This window comes from Mytilus californianus, unplaced genomic scaffold, assembly GCF_021869535.1.
Source record: "Mytilus californianus isolate M0D057914Y unplaced genomic scaffold, xbMytCali1.0.p SCAF_10, whole genome shotgun sequence".
Lineage (NCBI taxonomy): Eukaryota > Metazoa > Mollusca > Bivalvia > Mytilida > Mytilidae > Mytilus > Mytilus californianus.
In genome coordinates this window covers 1,695,120-1,717,516 of record NW_026262582.1, presented here as the reverse complement: position 1 = coordinate 1,717,516, position 22,397 = coordinate 1,695,120, and the positions used below count along the sequence as shown (strand labels likewise).

At 32.3% G+C, this 22,397-nt stretch overlaps 1 protein-coding gene and 1 long non-coding RNA gene across 2 annotated transcripts in view; both read right to left on the bottom strand.

Annotated features, from left to right (window-relative positions):
* LOC127717449 (uncharacterized) overlaps window positions 1-22,397 on the bottom strand; it is a 65,010-nt gene that overhangs the window by 27,446 nt on the left and 15,167 nt on the right. The window lies entirely within an intron of this gene.
* LOC127717459 (uncharacterized) lies at window positions 833-13,875 on the bottom strand. The gene is made up of 3 exons (XR_007989191.1): window positions 13,774-13,875; window positions 11,902-12,000; window positions 833-924 (listed from the first exon to the last, which is right to left on the bottom strand). It is a non-coding gene; the product is annotated as an uncharacterized LOC127717459 (long non-coding RNA).

Sequence of the window (22,397 nt, the reverse complement as noted above, 5' to 3'; positions counted from 1 at the left end):
TCAGATTTTGTGTTGTTCTATAGAACATAAGTAAATCTCATAATATCTTCGTTTTTCAAGAGAAATGTTAACGTGAGAAACATTGCGACAGGAATACTATATAGGAACTTTTGTTATAGGAAAAAATATATCTCGTAAGTTTTTTTAAATCTTATAGAGAAAAAAACAATTCTGCATGATAAATAAAATATCCGAAATGTGTAGAGCTTTATCCAATAATAATTTTTGAAACCGTAAAGGATAAAACAAAAATACCATAGGATCATTACTCTTTGTTAACATGCTGCGCCAAAAATCGTTGTTTTTTTAAAACATATTTTTGTCACCAATCCACTAAACAAGGATTATCATGTGTAAAATTGGGTTGACCTACCAAGGAATAAATCATGTCATGGATTAGCAGTCAGAACAAGTGCATAATCCGAGAAGCTGTTTTCTCTAAAACACTATAAAAAGGGGTTAAGAGTAATATAGCAGCGTAGAACTTGAAATCATGTAAGGTATAAAAATAGTCACATCGACCTATATTCTAACTTCACTAACGTGCTTGTAATATGTGCCGTTCATGCAATATCATATGTAAACACATGTAGGTGGTAACATATGAGCAAACGTCTCACATTTTGAAAAAGAAAAGGTAATTAAAAAATAAAACAGAATTGGCGTAAAAAAACTTATTAAAATTGGCAGATGGAAAATTCATCAAAAAAGTAGTCAATATATTGAAACATATTTATGTAGTTTACAATTTTTGACATGCAATAGCTTCATTTTTGACAAATCATCAATTTTAGTTAGTTAGTTTATATCCAATCTACAGCTTACCTTGGCCTGTACATTAATATCAATACCCTTGTCAATAAGCCAGTGGACAATATCTCTATTTCCTTTACGTACAGCCTCAAACAGTATAGTCGAACCATCCTTGATAGAAAAACAAAACATGTTGCAGTTATTAAATAATTATGTTATATATATATTTATATACCAGTAAAACTGGGAACACAAGTGGAATGGAAATAACTATTAGTAAGTGAAGCCATTTCATACCTCTATTCGCTTTACTCAGAGTTATTATTTTAAATATAATTCTAAAGCAAAAAATCACATATAAAATAAGAGTAATTCTTTCTTTTAGTGTATATTTTTTTATGTTCTTAATTGCACTGTACATTTGTAATAAACGTCACGCATTTTAATTATCGTTACAAAAAGTAAAATAATTACAATACCGAATTCCACTGGAAATTAAAACCGGAAAGTCCATTTTAAAATGGGAAATTTCAAAAGATCAAACACATCTAACGAATGTTCATTGTTTAAACGCACAGACTTGTTATGTAAGTATAATTTACCTAACTTTCTCTTACGTTTCAGTTATTTTCCCATAATCAGAAGTGTACAGTAATGATGTAGCTATCTGTAAATCTTTCTATTACAATCATCAACAAGTTTAATAGGTTTTGTTGCCAGTCTTGGCTTGATACCTATTTTCATATATTTCATAAATAAAAAGAATCATTTGGGTCAATATCCCTTATGCATCTAAAATTGAGGAACTCAAAAGTTGTGCGTTAACGAAAAAATCTCTGTGTAGTGATATTTGAAATGTTTTTATTTTTAACAAGTGACTGGGCTTAACCATTTGTGCATATTTGGAAAGTAGAGAATTTTCAAAGATCTTAATGTGTGAAAAAAGGAATTTGTTACCTCGGAGGGTCTATCACGAAAGGGTGTGCTAATTTACGAAAACATGAATCTCACTTCGTACCCCGAAAATAGAATCACATATGTGAAAATGTCTCAGCTTCAAAATGAGCCATAATACATATCCAAGATTACGAAGTGAGCAGAGGAATTGAGGAAAAGGCTACAATTACCACCTTCCTAAAATGAATTGCGCATCTGTGCCCTATTTATAAGATGTATTTAAAAATTTGTCAGATTGATTTATGCATGATTGCATCTAGTTCACCAGAAAAAATAGTGAAAATGAAGGTAAGTTGCCTTTTAAAAATACCTAGTTATCACAGCTGGTTCTGGATTATCATTATCTATAAAGGTCAGGAACAATTTTTCTTTTTGAAATGTATTATTGGCATGGCGGGTGGAGCAGTTCTAATCTTTGTTAACATGAGAGGCACATGTCATTGACCAGAAAAAGGGACTAACTTCTTATGGAAACATTTGTTATTGTTAAATATTGTAGGTCAACATGACACACTAAATACATTGGTATGCCATTATTATTCAAGTTTATACATCATAAAGGAATAGCTGATAATCAAGTGAAATAACACACTTCGTACGAGTATAATTTGATACATGTGTTTTACACCAATAATTTGCCCATTGATTAGCAGCTGGTCACTAAAACATGCAAATCAACAGACAAACTTATTTTAAGAAAAGCATGAATTGCTATAGTTTAATGCACAGTTACAAATCACAAAGATAGTTTCTTTTCTCAGTGAAAAAGGGTGAGGGTCAAACCTTTTAAAAGCAAAGTGCTTCCCATAAAAAGCTACTAAGCTACAACTGATTGCTCTTCATAAAAAAAGGTTAAAATGAAGGTGGTGAAACCATAAGGTAGAAACATCTCTCTTTTTTGTGATTAAACTTGAAAGAATTTGATTTTCTCGCTCTCAATAATACAGTTTGTATATAAATGAAATGATAACATAACCTGAGTCTATTGTTTGTCTTATTTCAGTTTGAGACATATCATTCGAGTATAACTTGAGACGGCAAATTAGAGGTTTTAGAAAGTTCTGAATTTCTTGTAAGCATTTTGTATTATTAGGAAAGCTCTAAGTTGTTTATTTATGGTATTTATGCAATTGCAATTACAGTCATTATTTATAAGATCAGCAAACATTTTCGCTTTTGTGGCTGGAGAACTATGTTTAGGCACAATCAAAACTGTGTGTACATGAACGCTGAAAGGCACATGTCATTGACTTGAAAAAGGTACTAACTTCTTACGGAAACATTTAATATCGTAAAATATTCTAAGTCAACATGACACATTAACGACATTGGTATGCCATTTTTATTCAAGTCTACACATACTAAAGGAATAGCTGATAATCAATGGAAATAACACACTTCGTACCAGTTTAATTTGATACATGTGTAAATGTTAACACGACCGGAGTAAATTTATTGTCTTATTTCAGTTTCAGACATATCATTCCAGATTAACCCGAGACTCAAATTAGAGGTTTTATAAAGTTTATGAATTATTGGTAAGCATTTGGTTTTATTAGGCAAACTCTGAATTGTTTTTTATGGCATTTATGCAATTGAAATTACAGTCAGGACGTTGAAAGTATGCTGATATGAACACTGTTGCTATGGTCAAATATATACATATAAATGCTTACTTACTGATCTTTGAGTGTGAGTTAAACCCTGAAGCAACTTTTTGTTATGAAACACTGCACACTGTGCTTAGCATTATTTTAATCAGTCGTTATGTTATGACAGCATAATACGTGTGATGTAATGATGTTTATTTTTTAAACCTAATGTGCATTTCTCACTGATCAAGAGTTTTCACTAGAATACATTTTAAAAACCTTTTTTAAATTAAATTATGTGAAAGGAGAAGTTTCGAAAAGTTTCACTTTGCTTGCGCTTTAATTGAATGATACATATGACATTCACAGTAGTTCAGATAGGTTTCTATAGTTGAAATTAGCAGATTTCAAGTGGTAAAAGTTATAAAGTATTTTTAGGGGTTTTGATGAAATCTACATTTTGCATAATTTCTCAGTCAAAATACACTTTTAGACATCAGAAGATGTTGTTAAATTCTTTAACAGGGTCTGTATATTGTAATTGAAGGTTTTCATCAGATGTTTTCTCCATATTTTGACTTGTGAAGGTATACTGGAAGAAATCAAGTAAACTTACACATTGTTTTCATAATTATTAGATACAGCGATACAAAGGTCATTGCCTTATAGTGATGAAACAACTTTATTTTCTCTCAGAAATTGACAAAATACACAGATTTATTTCAACAGTCATTCCGATATAGATCAAACCAGAATATTTTGAAAAATCAGAACTTTGAATTTTAATATTGGTCAATATACCAAATGCTCCTCAAATTGAGGAACTCAAAAATAGTGCGTAAACAAAAAATCTCTGTGTAGTGATATTGGACATGTTTCTATTTTGAACAAGTTACTGAGCTTAACCATTTGTGCTCACTTGGATGGAAAGTAGAGGACCATAGAATAAATGTGTAAAAACTATTGAGTTAATAAATGTATGCAAACAACTAAATTTTCAAAGAACTTTTTTGGTGAAAAAAGGGATTTTTTTAACTCAAAAAGTCGCACCACGAAAGGATCATATCGTACCCCAAAATATTAACCACATATTGTACCCCAACAATTTAACCACATACGTGAAAATGTCTCAGCTTGAAAATGAGCCATCATACATATACAAGTTTACGATGTGAGCAGAGGAATTGAATGCATGTAAAATAATAAAATGGGTGGTGAAAGCTAGGCAAATGTATGAATGTTCCTTCCTATATTTATTTTTTATAAGAAACAGTAAAAAAAAAACAGACTTGGGATATTCATACATACAGCAATTTTCTGATGGAAAATTCGTTATTAATTGAGGAATTGGTTAACATTTAAAAGAAAGCGAAACCAAACGTCCACGGATTCCCTCCTCATCTTCAGGCAATTACTGTCATTTTGTGTTTTTATAAAAAAAAAAATACATGGTTCATGTACGGAACCATATTGAACATATTAGTTTAATTAATGTCCTACAATTATTCTATCACATAATCTATAATAATGTTTATAAAAGATGGGTTCCTTCTGATAACAAATTATCATATATGTATCAGTAATAACATAAACGGTACCAATGTTTCTGCACCAGATGCCCATTTCGACAATCAATGTCTCTTCAGTGATGCTCGAGGCCAAAATATTTGAAAATCCAAAGCTTATTAAATATATGAAGAGCTATAAACAAAAAAGGACCAACATGTATAGCCAGAGCTGGGCAAGGAATCAGAGCTTTGCATGAGGGAGATACATTCCTTAATTTTCAATAATTTCCAAAATTTTGTAACAGCAAATTTTAATAACATAAAATCCGTATTTTTATGCCAGTACCACATTACTGTAGTACAAAGTAATGTATGCTATTTGTAAATTAAATGTTTGCATTCATACTACACTACTCTAGTGTTTCGGCGGTATTTTTCTATATGATGCATAAAATATTATTATACAGGCCCATCATCATTAGGGATTGTCCTATATACATTTTTTTCTTTTTATTGTTTCTTTACTTTGGTCGATGTTGGAATATCTGATAATGTCTGTGCCTGTTATAAGCAATCATGTGTGTGTTTGTGAATACTTGATTGCAAACCACATTATCCCGTATGAGAAGACAGTGTTTCAGAAGGTGTAGCCGCAATTTGCTGATGCAAGGCTTTTGTTTAGTAGCCATTACAAGAGGAATATCATGGTTACGTTTGCCTTCTTTAGTTGAAAACACATTTTTCCCGTCTTTGGTTTAATATATTCAAATATTTGTGACACTTCTTTGTGGTTGCCTCAGAGCAAAGAAAAGCAAGTGAAATAATATCATATTCGATTTATTATATGACAATTGTATTTTTCTGTTTCATTTGGATTTGGAGTTTTGATTCCCCATTGGTATCGTTTCTCTCTTTTTCTTATCCTGTATAATTTTGTTTGACAGTCCTATAGGAATTTGTAAAACTGTTGAAATATCCTATGGAATGATATATTTTTACATGCAGGTGAGTAATTAACAAAATGTTTTGTCGTGTATTACCTCTACCATGGTCGACGTTTTTTACAATTTGGTTGCCCGACGCAAATCAAACTAACATGGACAAACACACTGATACGGTGTTTTTTGTCCGCAATTTGCTTTTTGACCGCTTTTGCTTTTTGTCCGATAATTTTGCTTTTTGTCCGACACTTTTGCTTTTTGTCTGTTGCTTTTTGTCCGTTTTGCTTTGTGTCCGATAATTTTGCTTTTTGTCCGACACTTTTGCCTTTTGTCCGTTGTTTTTTGTCCGTTTTGCTTTTTGTCCGATAATTTTGCTTTTTGTCCGACACTTTTGCTTTTTGTTCTTTGCTTTTGGTCCGTTTTGCTTTTTGTCCGCTGATTTTTCTTCATGTCCGATATAAAAATGTGTATATTTTTTGCAGGTTTCATTTTGAACTTTGAAACACCATGACCTTTTTGGAGTTAAATACAGATCATACTCACTTTATAAATGATTTGTACATGAAATATTCGTTTCTTTCACTAGATATAAGAAGATGTGGTATGAGTGCCAATGAAACAACTCTCCATCTAGTATGATTCATTGGAAAAGTTTTAGAAGATCGTCATTAGGAGCATTTATAATTTTGACATACATTTAGTTTCGCCTGAGAAGATCGCAACATAATGCAAAATATAGGTATGCAAGTCCGACGTCATTATCTTTTGGTATAGATTTCTTTTATTTCAGATGTGAAGAAGATCCGAATGCTTCACATTTTGCATACTAAAGCTTTATGTTTCAATGACATAATTTTCAATTGTCCTTGATTTAATTTTCGTTGTTTCGTTTGTGTATAGGATGATTGTAGGGTGCACATGTCCGACCGGTAGGTTTCAACTAACCTTTTGTCAATGTTCTTTTTTTTATGGTTCAGGTTTTTTTTCTGATGCTTTTGAAGCAATTGTTCAATTACAATTAGAGTATAAATCAGGGCTTGTTATTTCTACTAGAATATTGAACGGGGTTCATCTAACATTGACCTTATTTTCATGTGCTTTTAGTCGATGCTTATTTTTCATGAGATGTTGGTGGGGTTTTTTTTAATAATCTCATAGTAGACCAAGTATATTTTCTGAAATGATTGTAATGTGAACATAGTACTATTCGCAAATAGTATGTCTGAAATCATATACATTTTTTTATGGTTTATTTGTTTGTTTTAATGAGTGTGGTATCTTAGATACTAAATATAATAGGTGGACAATATTGGTTGTATTGGATGATTGCAATATATAGATGTCTAATTGCATGTTAACTGACACTGCCCTTACTTTCGTCATTCATCGATCAATCATGAGTTCTCGAAATAGGCTAGATTTAATTTATGTATGATTTACATATCCGACTAGAAGTGGCAATCTGACCTTGACCTCAGTTTCATAGTTCATTGGTAAATATTAAGTATTGGTGGTTATAGGTCTGTATCTCGGATAATAATAAAAAACATTCATGAAAGATACTATGCAGATGTATAACTGTATTCTCCAAACTCGCGTTTCCCTACAAAGGATTCATTAGTGACGGTCGATTTAGAAAAAAAAAAATATGGAACTTAGAATAATTGGTAAGATTGCCAATGAAACCACTCTCTACAAGAGACCAAATGTCTTTGATGATAGAGACTACATGACACCGTACGACACTCAACGCGGAGCAGAAATCTTTACCTCTTAGACAATCAAAAACGTGAAAATCATCGGCATCATTTATAATGCATAAACCTAAAAACCGAAAAGATAACGTTAGAATAGATATAAGAAGAAGTGGTATGAGTGCTAATGAGACAACTCTCTCATCCAATTCACAGTTTGTAAAAGTAAACCATTATAGGTCAAAGTACAGTCTTCAACATGGAGCCTTGGCTCACACCGAACAGCAAGCTATAAAGGGCCCAAAAAAATGACATGTGTAAAACTATTCAAAGGGGAAAACCAACGGTATAATCTATATAAAAAACGAGAAACGAGAAACACTTATGATCCACATCAACAAACGACTGAACATCAGACTTCTGTTTGATCTTGATCAATATTGTGATAGTCAAGTTTTTCAGATACTTTTACTAATCGGTCAACTTGACTTATTTTGTTGACCCATTTTCCTCAAGACTATTTTGCCGACATTAATACCAATTTACCAATCATAATTTCTTTGATAGAGGGTTGCTGCTCACAAAAAAGCTGTTAAAACAAGAGTTCCAAGTGGTGAAGTTAAAATCTTCCCCTCGTAAGTTTTACGGACGCCAGGATAGGTTTCAAATGTCTTAACTACAATCCCGTCCCCTTTTCCTTGAATGTGGCCTACCGAATTAGACTTGTTACCGGCTTTGTACTAACATGAGCAAAACGATGAGTGCCACGTGTGTAACAGGAACTGCTTTTAAAAAAAGATATGTGGTATGATTGCCATGAGACAACTCTCCACAAGAGACCAAATGACACAGAAATTAACAGCTATAGGTCACCGTACGGCATTCAACAATGAGCAAAGCCCATACCGCAAAGTCAGCTATAAAAGACCCCGAAATTACAAATGTAAAACAATTCAAATGAAAAACTAACGGCCTAATTATTGTACAAAAAAATTAACGAAAAACAACACCAACAAACACCAACCACTGAATCACAGGCTCCTGACTTGGGACAGAAAACATACATACAGAATGTGGCGGGGTTATACATGTCACCCCCAGTTTTGCTCAGTATGTTATGTGTTGTGTACTTTAATTTTTTGTGTGTTTGTATGTTTGTCTTTTTCTTTTTTAGCCATGGCGTTGTCAGTTCATTTTTTACTTCTGAGTTTCAATGCCCCCTTGGTATCCTTCGCTTCCCTTTTTAGATGGAACATTTCTGCTTGAAACCTTAAATTTTCCATTTTCCTTATCTATCTGTAAGCTTGAAACATTGTGTATGGTTTTATCCTTAGAAAATGCATAGCATCCTTCAATTTCGTTCAGATTAAGAAATGTTTGCCAAAGTTGAAGGACTTGAAATAAATAATTGCTTTGAAATGTCAATTTTACATCTTTTTTTGTATCGAGGCATAATTGTTATTTATTAATTTGAGTTGTTTAATTTATTTCTGAATTCGTTTCAGACTAGTGATTTGTCGCCTTAGTTATGGCCCTTGAAAAATGAAACTTTGAAAATATGAAGTTACAAGTATTGTTACGATTTGCATGCATAAACTAACGAACTCGGGGTTGCAATTCAGAAAATGCCATTAGCGTTAAATATCGATCATTCCAGGGCTTGAGCGAGCTTTTTTCTGTGGTGTGGGGTTTATTCACTGTTCGAAGCCGAGCGAAAACTGGTTTATAATGATCACACTTTTGATTATTGGCTTTACTTGATAGTCATTTAATGTACAAATATACCACACAAGTTTTACACGAAACCATTGGATTGGCATGAAATTTCTGATGTCTTCTGATTTTTTAGTCAATAAGAAGTCAAACTTTCCGCTATACGGTATTTGCATGTATAGATTAAAATACAAAACATAAGAAATAAAAAATTCTGATAAAAAAGTTTTAATGAAAGAAAAAATAAATCATCATGATGTGTAAAAACACGGTAAATACATTTAGAAAAGTGTCTTTTTTACCTCCTTCAGAGGTATCTTTCCTTAAAAGTCAAAACGTATAGTCAAATTGGTAAGAAAAGAATTGTGAAAATTATATGACATTAATATGTGTTCTTAAACATACAAATCCCTCTTATTGTTTTTAATGTTATAAACGTTTGCATGAATTGTACAAGTAATCCATACTTTCACGACTACCCTCTGCCATTAAGGGCATACAATACAACTACAGGGGAGTTAATGGCGTTGCTAACGTAAAATGTAATTTTCGCGAGGTCAAACTGTGTCATATCGGGAAATGACTGGTTTTTTTTTTGTGATTTAAACTGATTTAACTTGAAAACGAGTACATGGACCCCTCTTTTTTAAAATTGCATTATGTTTTATTACGTATGAAGATTATTTGTACCAATTTTAATGAAAAAGTCAACTTTTTTTTTAAATTTGATAAATATACCGCAAAAATGCCGTGAAGGTATATTTTTATTATATAATTGAATTGCTTAGGTGAAAAACTATAGCGTGTATGCAAATTTTCGTAAAAGAAAACATCATGGGATCAAAACTGTATTGTATGCCATTAAAGAGAAACTATAAAATATTTGAAATACCAGATTAATGTTAAATATACTTGAAAATTCATTCACTTTAGCTTAAATGTTTTATCTAGAATATGCAAGTTCTTTTTCGATACCGGTAGATGTAATCTACAAGATCCTACAAGGTAGTAAAATTTAAAATTTCTCCGTCTTATCTTCTTATGATAAGGGGTTCCAAAAAAAATCTGATAACCTCTACATAAATCTCTATAAAAAGTAAAATTCGTAAAAGTTAATATTTGTATACATCATATCAAAAATTTTGAATGAAAAGTTAAAAAGTAACACAACTTCAAATGAAAAATGTTGAAATTAATACAAAAAGCACCTCTTGCAAAAGGGAAACAAACTACTAGGCTGTACCAACTGGTTTGCTGCCTTAAGCTAAGGTATACTAATTGATGATTGAATGGCATTGTTTCTTACAATTTTGGATATCAATCAAATGAAAATTACGATTTAAAGCGCTAATTACAAAACATACGTACAGATATGAACTAATTGCTTCAAAACAAACAGTCCAGGAAAACTTCAATAACTTGGTATATGGTAATAGGTTATAAATAACATATACTCCATCCTTATGGGTTAAATGCAGATAACATTTTGAAACAATTTTTTATCATTATCTTGAAACGGTATTTTATCTAAATGTATTTAACATTTTGTTGAATTACATTAAAACTTTGAGAACCTAGTAGTAGTAAAAAGTACCCATAATCAAGGTATATGAACCTACGTGGGAAATGAATAAATAAGATTGGTCGATAGAATGATTACGAAATTATAATGAGCATTTGCGTGACTGAGTATTTGAAAGAGATGATATAATGATGGCATATACCCACGCTTGCAGTATTTCATGTTTGTCAGATTGGCTCTAAATGTTTTAGTTTCACAGATATAAGCCAAAATCTACATTTTACCCCAATGTTCTATTTTTAGACATGGTGGCCATCTTGATTATTGGGCGGGGTCATCGGATACTTTTTTCAAACTAGATACCCTAAGGATGATTTTGGCCATATTTGCCTTAATTTTGCCAGTAGTTTCAGCGGAGAAGATTTTTGTAAAAGTTAACGACGACGACGTATGCCAAGTGATGAGAAAAGCTCACTTAGCCCTCTGGACCAGGTGAGCTAAAAAAGCAAAACGGACAAAAAGCAACGGACAAAAAGCAAAAGTGTCGGACAAAAAGCAAGATTATCGGACAAAAAGCAAAAAGGACAAAAAGCAACGGCCAAAAAGCAAAAGTGTCGGACAAAAAGAAAAATTATCGGACAAAAAGCAAAACGGACAAAAAGCAACGGACAAAAAGCAAAAGCGGACAAAAAGCAAATTGCGGACTAAAAGCACCGTATCACACACATTCGAACTTATATTGCTGCATGGATCTTAAAATTAAGTTATGCACAAAAGAACAAATTAACCCCTGTTCTACCTAATGTAACGTGCATAGTCTATTTTACATACATATGACATCATTATCCTTCCTATGTTTTTTTTTTGTGAAGGAAACGTAGTAAGAACAGTACGAATAAACAGACTTAGGATATACATATCTATGTCAAATTCCTGATGGAAAATTCGTGGTTACATCAACATTTGATTACATTTTGAAACATATTATAAATATTGTTAACACGTCGATGCTATGGGTGGTTTCTTTAAATAACGAAAATAAAAAGAAGTTGCATGAATTATCAGACTACAATTTGTAATGCTACTGTGTATTATAACATATGTGAATCAAGCAAACGATGGGTTTGCATTGACCTGCACTCTACAATGTTTGCCACGGAAATGTTCACATTATGATTTTAATTCAGTTTTGGTATGTTATATTTCATATGTTCAACTTACCTCGTTCCGAAAGTTGATCTCAATTCCATTATCAATAAGCAAATGGACAATATCCGTATATCCTCTTCTTGCAGCACTATGTAGTGCTGTCGAACCATCCTTGATAGAAAAACAGTTACGTGTTAAAAAACGGGCATCAGTGGAAGTGATGTATATAAGTGTCCTGCAAAGTCATGCATTGCATGAGAAGTGTTATGGTAGTGTGCAATGGTATGTTTTTATTGGTATAGAATTCTAAGCGTTTGTCATACAAGTGAGAGGTTTAGCTAGCTATAAAATCAGGTTTAATCCACCATTTTTTATACAAGGAAATGTCTGTACAAATCAGGAATATGACAGATGTTTTCCAATTGTAAGATTATTAAGCTTCTGATTTTGCCTTTTTATAAAGAACTTTCCGTTTTGAATTTCCTTTGGAGATTTTGTTATTTGACTTTTTGCTATTTCTTTAAAGGAACAATCCAGTATCTCCTAGTTGTATCCCTATCTCATGATTTTCTTGATAAAGGGTAACTTGTCGCAAAGAAGCGATTACATCGAAGTGGTTCAACTGAGGTCATCAATTTAAAAGTTGTACGGGTGTAATTATGTGTTGGTTGAACGTTGTGGAATATCTATGTCGCACAGTTATGTTCCGCTTGTCATAATAACAATATTTTCTATCGATTTTGACTTAATCAAAAGAGATTTCATACCAAATTTTATATTGCTTCAGTAACAAGATGGGTACTATCTTTGGAGGAGGAAATGATTCTCCGTCTTGAACACTTGAGTTCAACTCCGGGGTTTTGGAAGGGTTTGTTTTCATGAGTCGGTCAGTTATGTTTTGTAATAATTGTTTGTTCATTCGTTGAGTTTAGTGTTGTGCAACTAGTTGTCTGTGTTTGTTTTTATTTTGACTTGGTGCTTTCACATGGTGCTACGATATCTTCATTCTTTTTGTTAAATGTTTATCGTAGTATTTTGGACATTTAAACGGGCGTGTTGAATCGGCTACTATATTGATGGTCAGTGCGAATTCCGGAATATGATCTCTTACCTTTTTAGGTCAATGTCTGAGAAAAACAATTAATGTATGTTTAGAAGCTGATGTGTCAAATACAAACAGTTCATGTTTTCAGACTTTGCTCTTAAGATTGATAAAAAGTATTAGTAAATATATAGTACTCAAAGGTAAATTCAAAACGAGGTAAGTCCGTTAAACATTAGAAATCAAACGTTAGAATGTACCGACCAGCTCAAACAATGGAAACAATCAGTCATATTCTTGAACTGCTTAATATACTGTTTTTCTCATTGTTGAAGGGCATACGCTGACCTGTAGTTGTCATTTCATCTTTGGCAGGAAGATGTCCCACTGGCAATCGTACCACATTCTCATTTCGATACTTTATGAAGAAAATGTTATTGTTTTAGACCTTGATTAACAGCTATCTAAATCTCCCACTGATTTGTTTATAGTTCTATTGTGTTGACTAAATTGGGTGACATCTGATATTAAATGGATACAGCAACAAGCATCAAATTCTGAGCACAAATATACATTGCATGAACCCATTTTAGTGCACGAAAGTTGTAGACATGAAATTTAACATATAAAAATGCGCGTCCGGTGCAGTACAATTGCTTCCGTGTAAAATGCTCTCTTTCTCTCTCTCTCTCTCTCTCTCTCTCTCTCTCTCTCTCTCTCTCTCTCTCTCTCTCTCTCTCTCGTGTCCTTGTTCGAACTCTTCGTGTTTTATGAGATGTTTATACTTGGTAGCAGGGTTGAAACCTTAAATGGATATGCAGCATCATTGGTGCAGTTAAATTGTCATTGCAGATATTGACATGTGACTGATAATTGATCAATTTGATTGATCACCCACTGACCTTTTCAAGTAAGTTGACATCAATACCAGCGTCGATCAGCATCTTAACAATTTCTGTTGTACCGTTTAATACAGCAAGGTGAAGTGCAGTTTCACCATTCTGGATAGAAAAAAAAACATTTAAGCATCACGTTGAATGATAAATGAGGCAACTAAAAAGACATTTAAACAATTCAGGGTTTCACTTAGCTAATAATAAACCCGGTAGCCAATATCAGAGTTCAATCAGACATGAACATTATTGCATTCTTCATGTATGTTTTTTATATGATAAACACATTCAAATTGTCAAACAAATAAAAACTATACCTTGCAATGACGTAAGGATATAACTATTTTTTTTCTTTTAATTATAATCTGTTTGATATTTGTAAATACGATTTCTAGAAAACTGAAAACATTAGACACCTGAAGTATCATGAAGTCTGTCGACGACCACAATAACACTTAAACAATGAAATCACATATATGGCAAAACTTTTGAATCAAGAATATATTTGATCTACAGTATAGGGAATGATCAAGAACCTTAAAATTAAGAGTTAACACATTCTTATGCGATCTTTACATGTAATAAAACATTGAGGAAGTCTTATCGCAGCCGAGAATTAAAAGTATTACAACTTGAAAGTTTTACGGGACGTCAAATGTCGTAACAATAATGCATACAGTCGTTTTGGCAATATATAACGCTTTATTTTGCGTTGATATGCCAATGTAATTGACAATTGTACAAAGGTTTTATTATACATTGAACTACATACTCCCTTTGCTCTCTGAGTATACATTGAACTACATACTCCCTTTGCTCTATGAGTATACATTGAACTACATACTCCCTTTGCTCTATGAGTTTACATTGAACTACATACTCCCTTTGCTCTATGAGTATACATTGAACTACATACTCCCTTTGCTCTATGAGTATACATTGAACTACAAACTCCCTTTGCTCTATGAGTATACATTGAACTACATACTCCCTTTGCTTTATGAGTATACATTGAACTACATACTCCCTTTGCTCTATGAGTATACATTGAACTACATACTCCCTTTGCTCTATGAGTATATTTTCATGATTTATACAGTTATGTTGATTAAATATTGGACCTATCATTTCTAGAGCGCACTACGTTTCCTTTTACTGTCGGTTTGTATTATCATCCAGATTGTTATTCACCTCAGTTTAAAGTATTAATTTTTCCTGCTAATTTGTCTAACAATTTGGGAAAGTTAGTATGGTCATTTTTTTTTATGAGTTTTAGAATAATTATTGCAATAATTATGAATATTACTGAAATCAATATTTTTAATCTGTGAGAGCAACCTTAGATTTCACAAACAGCGGTAGTGCAATATTTTGTTGAATAAAAACAAAGATTAAATATTATACTGGATAAATGAAAAAAGATAATGCTATAAACTATTTTTTTTTGTCAATGATTTCTCACTTTGTTATGATTAAAAGTCATATTCAACAGCCTCACAACACCTATTGTTAATATGATAAATGAAGTCATACATAACTTCTATGTCATTAAGGCTTAAGTCGAGAGTTGTTTCACTTGGCAATTAAGCCACATTCTCTAATTTGCATATAACAATCTAATTTCGGAAAAAATAACTTGACTTGGAAATAACATAATGTGATGGCAACCAATCAATTAATACCCGATATTTTTCATTGGCTTGAGGTATAGGGAGCGGGTTGATATCTCACTAAACACGATTAACCCCGCCACATTTCTGCGCCTGTCCCAAGTCAGGAGCCTCTGGCCTTTGATAGTCTTGTATGTTTTTTTAATTTTAGTTCATTTACATGTTTTGGAGTTTAGTGTAACGGTCCATTTTCACTGAACTAGTACACGTTTTGTTAAGGGGCTGGCTGAGGCCCGCCTCCGTGTGCGGGATTTTCTTGCTGTGTTGAAGACCCATTGGTGGCTTTCGGCTGTTTTCGGTCCTTTGATCCGGTTGTTGTCTCCTTGACACATTCCACATTTCCATTCTCAATTTTGCTCCTCAAGTTTTGTTGCTCGATCCATTCAAACAGTTTTTGTCTGTTTTTAATTTGCTTTAGACGTTTAGATATGATTGTATAAATATGAAGTTTTAATCCTGCCATGAATGTAAAAGATAAAATTTTACTACCATAGTTTGTTTCCAGTATTGTTAATTTTTCTACAGCAATCTGTATTGATTGTTTCTACAGCAATCTGTATTGAGTTTGTGCTTTCTTATGCAGTGAAGCATTGTCATTCTAGGTAAAAAAATATCTTATATTGTGTAATATTTAAAACAGTGCAGTTTATTTAATTTCCAGTAATTGTGTCAGTGTGCTCTTGATTTATTTTATAAGGTTTGGGCATGTTAAATAATGTTTATATTGTATTTCGTATAATATTATCTCATCACATTTTAATTGTCATTGATTGTAAGCTTCGTCACTAGAATTGTAACAATACTACCTTTTGTTTTTGAGCGTGCATACTCGACAATGTATATTGTGACCCCAACTCTAGGGACATTTTTTAAGTTAAAACAAACTTTTCCATTGTCCTGCATTCTACAATGTTGGCAATGGAATATATTAATTTTTAACTTATCACTAATGTTTATTAAGTTTTAAGTAACATAAATGAAATGAACACTTATAAATGTCGTGCCTTCGATGCGCTTTTGTGGATTTAACTCCATCAGAAACACTCAAACCTTTACATTTCAAAGACAAGTAAATACGTAAATACGCTGCAACATTAAGAGATACTTCACTAAAGAGTATCCAAACACACAACGCAGCGAGGTTAAGGCACATTGAAGGAAAATCAATTAATTTTGGCCCTAATTTGTATCTGCAAAAAAACACGCTTGTTATCACCTATAACTTGGTTAAAAGTAAATGCCAATGTCTTTATTTCCAAAAAAAAACATACATGTAAACAGTTGTATTACATTGTAAGGTCTTGCAGTAGAGTGAAAGTAGTCACGTGACCACTAATCTAAAAACAACCGTAGCGATCACAAAATTGAAAAGTGCAGGTTGAAGATAACCACGTACAAACGCCAACCAAGAAATTCTAGACACTGCTAGGTATACTTTATATAAAAAACTGCTATCACAAGTTCAATATTTACCTTTAAATTGAAAATTGATTATCTTTACGAGTAAAATGGCATAAAGAGGCAAAAAATACCCTCCCGATGGCGCTAGAAAAATGATCCACAAATATTTTAATTGTAACAGCACTTTTTATAAACAGCAACTTCTTCTGAATCTATACATGTCTGAAATTAAGAGGTACTCATTGATATTCAACCTGCACTTTTCGTATACAAAAATAGTTGTTGAATTGTTTTTAGTTTCCGAGATAAAATACAAACGCACAAGAGACGGAGAAAAGCAAAGATGGAATAAGACGGGTCAACAACCCGGAAACGGGGAAGTTTGGAGTATAACATTTTATTATTACCATCGATGAAACATTCGTTTTTTCTTTATCATTTGAAATTAATTTCTATAAAAATAAAATATTTCAAGATATGCTCAAGTATTCCAGTTTTCTTGGAAGATTCCAACATACATAAGAGGTCGTACAAGCTTGATAACAGAGATAAAAATTACCCGAGAACTGGTTGGCGAACAAAAATAATAAGATAAATATCATAGCACTACCCTCCTACACAGTATGTGTTCCACAAATGTTGTATACCAATGTATTAATTGCAAAGTATTTATGAAAAACGAGACGATCGTTCTACTCACTCTGAGCAATGTATAGCTTACCTGTATTAAAAAGATTGACTGATTTATGAAAAACGAGACGATCGTTCTACTCACTCTGAGCAATGCATAGCTTACCTGTATTAAAAAGATTGATTGATTTATGAAAAACGAGACGATTGTTCTACTCACTCTGAGCAATGTATAGCTTACCTGTATTAAAAAAATTGACTGATTTATGAAAAACGAGACGATCGTTCTATTCACTCTGAGCAATGTATAGCTTACCTGTATTAAAAAGATTGATTGATTTATGAAAAACGAGACGATCGTTCTACTCACTCTGAGCAATGTATAGTTTACCTTCATTGCCCATTGCCTAATATTAGTAACGAGACGGTCGTGGTACTCACTTTGATTAATGTATAGGTTACCTTTATATTAAAGATTGACTGATATTAAAAACAAGAAATTGGTCGTTTGTTTCTGTTTTCTTTACGTTTATTTGTGATTTGCACAGACGTTGGTAAGAAAAGAGAAAACAGTTATCTGCATGCAAAGCAATTAAATGCACTTCCAATATATTTTCGAGACACAAATTGAAATAATGTCATTATATATCTATGTTTTAATTTGTTTATAATAATAATAAGGCTTCGTTAAAGTATTTTGTTTTCATGGTCCTTTTAAAGAAATGTTAAGAAAAAAAACCCTGCTTAAACACAATATATATATATTGGATTTTACATATAATATTATTCTACATATTATTACTATCTTAATGTATACTTGCAAGGTAATCACTAGCGCATACAATTTTACGAGAAATATACCATTAGAAGAGAGGCGAAAAATAAAAATGGACATTTTAAGTCAAACGTCGAAAATAAACTGACAACGGCATTGGCAAAAAAAAATATCCAAAACACAAACAACAGTTCACAAAACACAGCAATTGAAACTAAAAACTGGACAACACGAACAAAAGCGGGGGTGATGTCAGATGCTCTGGAAGGACATACAGACCTTTCTCAACATGTGGCACCCGTCGTGTTGCTCATGTAAGTTCAAACAAAGCATTTCTGATCAATTATATACCAGAGTTGAAAAAATGAACAGACATATGTTATTTTTTTCTTAAAAAACGGATAGCAGCACCTGAGAACCTTTTGAAGAGATGACTGCGATAATTTTTTCATGATTATCCCTTAGAAAACAAACTACTCTCATTCATGGCATGCCTACAAATAAACCTGGTATATCTCATCAGTTGTGAGAGATATACTCCGCAGGAAGGAGCTACTTGAATGTAATTCCAAATAAACGAAGAACATTGAAGCGAAAACAATAACTCTCCGGTGTCAAATTTAACGCCGACATAATAGCATATCTAGAGCAAATGAGTATGCCGATACTTTCGAATGCCGATTTTCAAGAAAAAATTCCCAGTAAAACAATAATTTTGAATTTCGCTACAGCATTATTTCAGGGTTAGGTTTCAAAGATGATAATGGATCTGTTCCTAATGTCGTAAGTACAATTCCGTACTATTTTTCCCGAATGTGATCTACCGAATTTGGCTTATTACCGGGCTCGTTATAACATGAGCAACTCGACAGGATCTGCTTACACTTTTGAAGCACCTGAGATCACCCCCAGTTTGGGTGGGGTTCGTATTGCTCAGTCTTTAGTTTTCTATGTGTTTTGTGTACTTTTGTTTGTCTATTGGTCTTTTTTAGAAAATGCGTTGTTTGTTTATTTTCGACAAATGAGTTTAAACGCCCCTCTTTTAATGTTGTTACATTATAGTTTGTGATAAAATAAAGTCTTAAAAATACTTGATAGACAAGTATTGTTTCGATATTTTATTTCCATCTTAAATACCAATACGAGATCATAACACATTTTTGTATGTAAATCTGCCAAATCACACTAATGAACATTCGGCATTTCTGATGATGTAACCAAACTGTTAAAATATAATTTTAAAAATATGATTTGTGATTTAAATGAAACGAATGACCACTAATCCATGTCAATATTTAACAAAGCATCAACAGACAGTTGGATGCAGAAAGCATTATATAAAGAAAACGCACGTTAACGCCGCGTGCACATATTTTGTTAGTTAACTTTACTAGTAAACGCGCGTTTACTATAATTACGTTAACAATTTCTAATGTCTACCCGAGTAAACGCGAATTTACTCTGTGCTTGTTTAGTATGTAGTAAACGGGCGTTTACTACAGATTTCACAAGTTTATTTCTACGTGCACTTAAAAGTAAACGGGCGTTTACTACAGATTTCACAAGTGTATGTTTACGTGCCCTTGAAAGTAAACGCGCGTTTACTTTTCTCGTAACTTATTGTGTTAATTATAAAATTAAACATTGTGTACATTTGTACATTTGAAAAAAAAAGTTTGAATGACTTTTATCTTAATATGTTGCGTATATGTGTTAAAAACCGGAACAATTCAAAAACACTTTTAATTCGAAATATTAACTTGTACTAATTGCAAAATATCAGTTCTAATAACTTTAAACAGCGGATTTTCTATATTTTCATTTCAAACGTTACATGTACAAATATCGACTCACACAAATATTTAAAAACATTATGCTAAAATTAAGTACTGTAAAACTATGTGTACATTTTCAATTAAATAAAGAAGTGTAATATCATTAACTGTAATCGTCAATATGTCAATCGAAAATAGACAGTTGGTCATTTTGATGTACCTTATCATGTGGTATGTTAGATCAGTGTATCCAGGATACGACGACAATCTGCGTTAACGCGCGTTTACTACCATCAGTAAACGTGCGTTTAATTTTTACAAAAATAGAAGACAAGCCTTGTTGCAAGTTAAAGTGCACGCGAGTAAACGCCGCGTTTACTTTTTTCGCCCATTCACATGTTATGCTTAGTCTGCACCCAACTGTTCTTGGTTAATATATGGAGATACTTTTATACTTTGAGTCAGTGTATTCAGGATACAAAACCGATCTGCAGATGAGCTAACGTGCGTTTTATGCAAATAAACTTTACCTTAATCAATAATGGGAAAAAAGGCATTATCTGCCTGACGAAATCTTGAATTGAATACCTGGTTTTTAGTTGTCGTATATTTTCACATTGTGCCTACACTCTCCCCTGTCTCAGAAGTGTATACTATGTTTACCTTAGGTATGCACTAATGTGTAAGCTAAACACCTACTGCATGCACGACAACGTTATAAGGTATAGTAAACAGCCAGTGTGGTGCCTTCATAATTTCTGAAGAAAGACATACATGATGTTAACATGACATCTGGCTGAATTTCATGTTTTTACAATAATCAGCTTCATCAAGATGACGCAGAATTCACAACCTTGGTAAAGTATACAAGACCCAAATATTTAGTTAACAATATATGCATGTCATTGTTATATAACAGGCGCAGACATGATAGAGATGTTTGTAATGATTATTTTGTTAACTTGTTTTAGTCCCTATTTCAAAAGGTCGTTTCCCAAGTGAATTATGTTTTCTGTTCTTGTCTTCACTATGTAATGCATATTATCTAAAGGAATCGTCATAATATTGGGCAATGCTATAGTGGTCAAGTTGGTGGTAGCTGTTATTTGTTTAGGTGTTACGATCTATAGATAGGCGAAAAAAGGGGATTTGCTGACCATATTCTGCAATTATAAAATCAAAATGAAACAATCGTGCTCAGTGGTGTTTGTTCTTGTTTGTATATCTGTTTTAAATTTTGGTTTTCAACATGAGTGAGTGGTGTAAGTATTTGCAATTACATCGCATGGCTTCATACACTTATTTATATTTGAGGTTTTTTTCTCCATATTTTGAATATTTTTGCTGTCATATTAACTAATTAAGTTAGGTATTCTATATTTACTCATTTTGAACAGGTATATTTGAATATAGTTCATTACATGTAATGTTGGAAGTTTCCTCTGAGAAAAAAATATAAAAAAAATTGAATATTTAACTAGTTCAGCTATTTTAAAGAAGTAAATTTATAATATTTATAATTAATACCTGCATGAATTAATAAATCCTTTTGTTTAGATAACCTCCCTTATGACAGGTTATACAACTGTCAATGGAGTACATTTTATAATCAGGGGTAATACAATGTAAATCTCCTCTTAATTAGCCATGATTGAAAACAAAACAAAGTTGGCATGTCATTGGTAAGAAGTCCTTCTTGATCATCTGATAAGTAAAGGCCAGAAGTTTGTTGAGAATTTTTAATGCTCTATTCAAAATTATAAACACTATATTTAAATGCCAAAAGGGGATAAATGTAGCTATTTCTTAACAAGAATTTCAATGCATAACCATTGGTAGATTGTCAAAAGTAAAATCACAAAAATACTGACCTCCGGGGAAAATTCAAAAAAGGAAAGTCCCTAATCAAATGGCAAAATAAAAAGCTCTGACACATCAAACGAATGGATAACAACTGTCATATTCCTGACTTGGTACAGGGATTTTCTCATGTAGAAAATGGTGGATTAAATCTGGTTTTATAGCTAGCTTAATATATCACTTGTATGACAGTCGCATCAAATTTCCATTATATTTACAACGATGCGTGAACAAAAAACAAACGGACACAATAGGATTTTGTGACTTTTTGATTTTTTATATCATAATATTACGTCGAATCAACTGTTTTTCTATAATATCTAAAATTCAAACTCCTATTGAAAATTACGCTTTAATTTCAATATAGTACAGAACTCAACATAACACTCATTTCTTATCTTAATCTATTTTCCTATTTCAATTTAAACACAAATCTTTGAATTATTGACAAGCTTTGAAGACAGTAAGGTCAATTGTTTCAAAAGCTGGATACTCAGTGAAATTTGGTAGAAAATCTGGTTG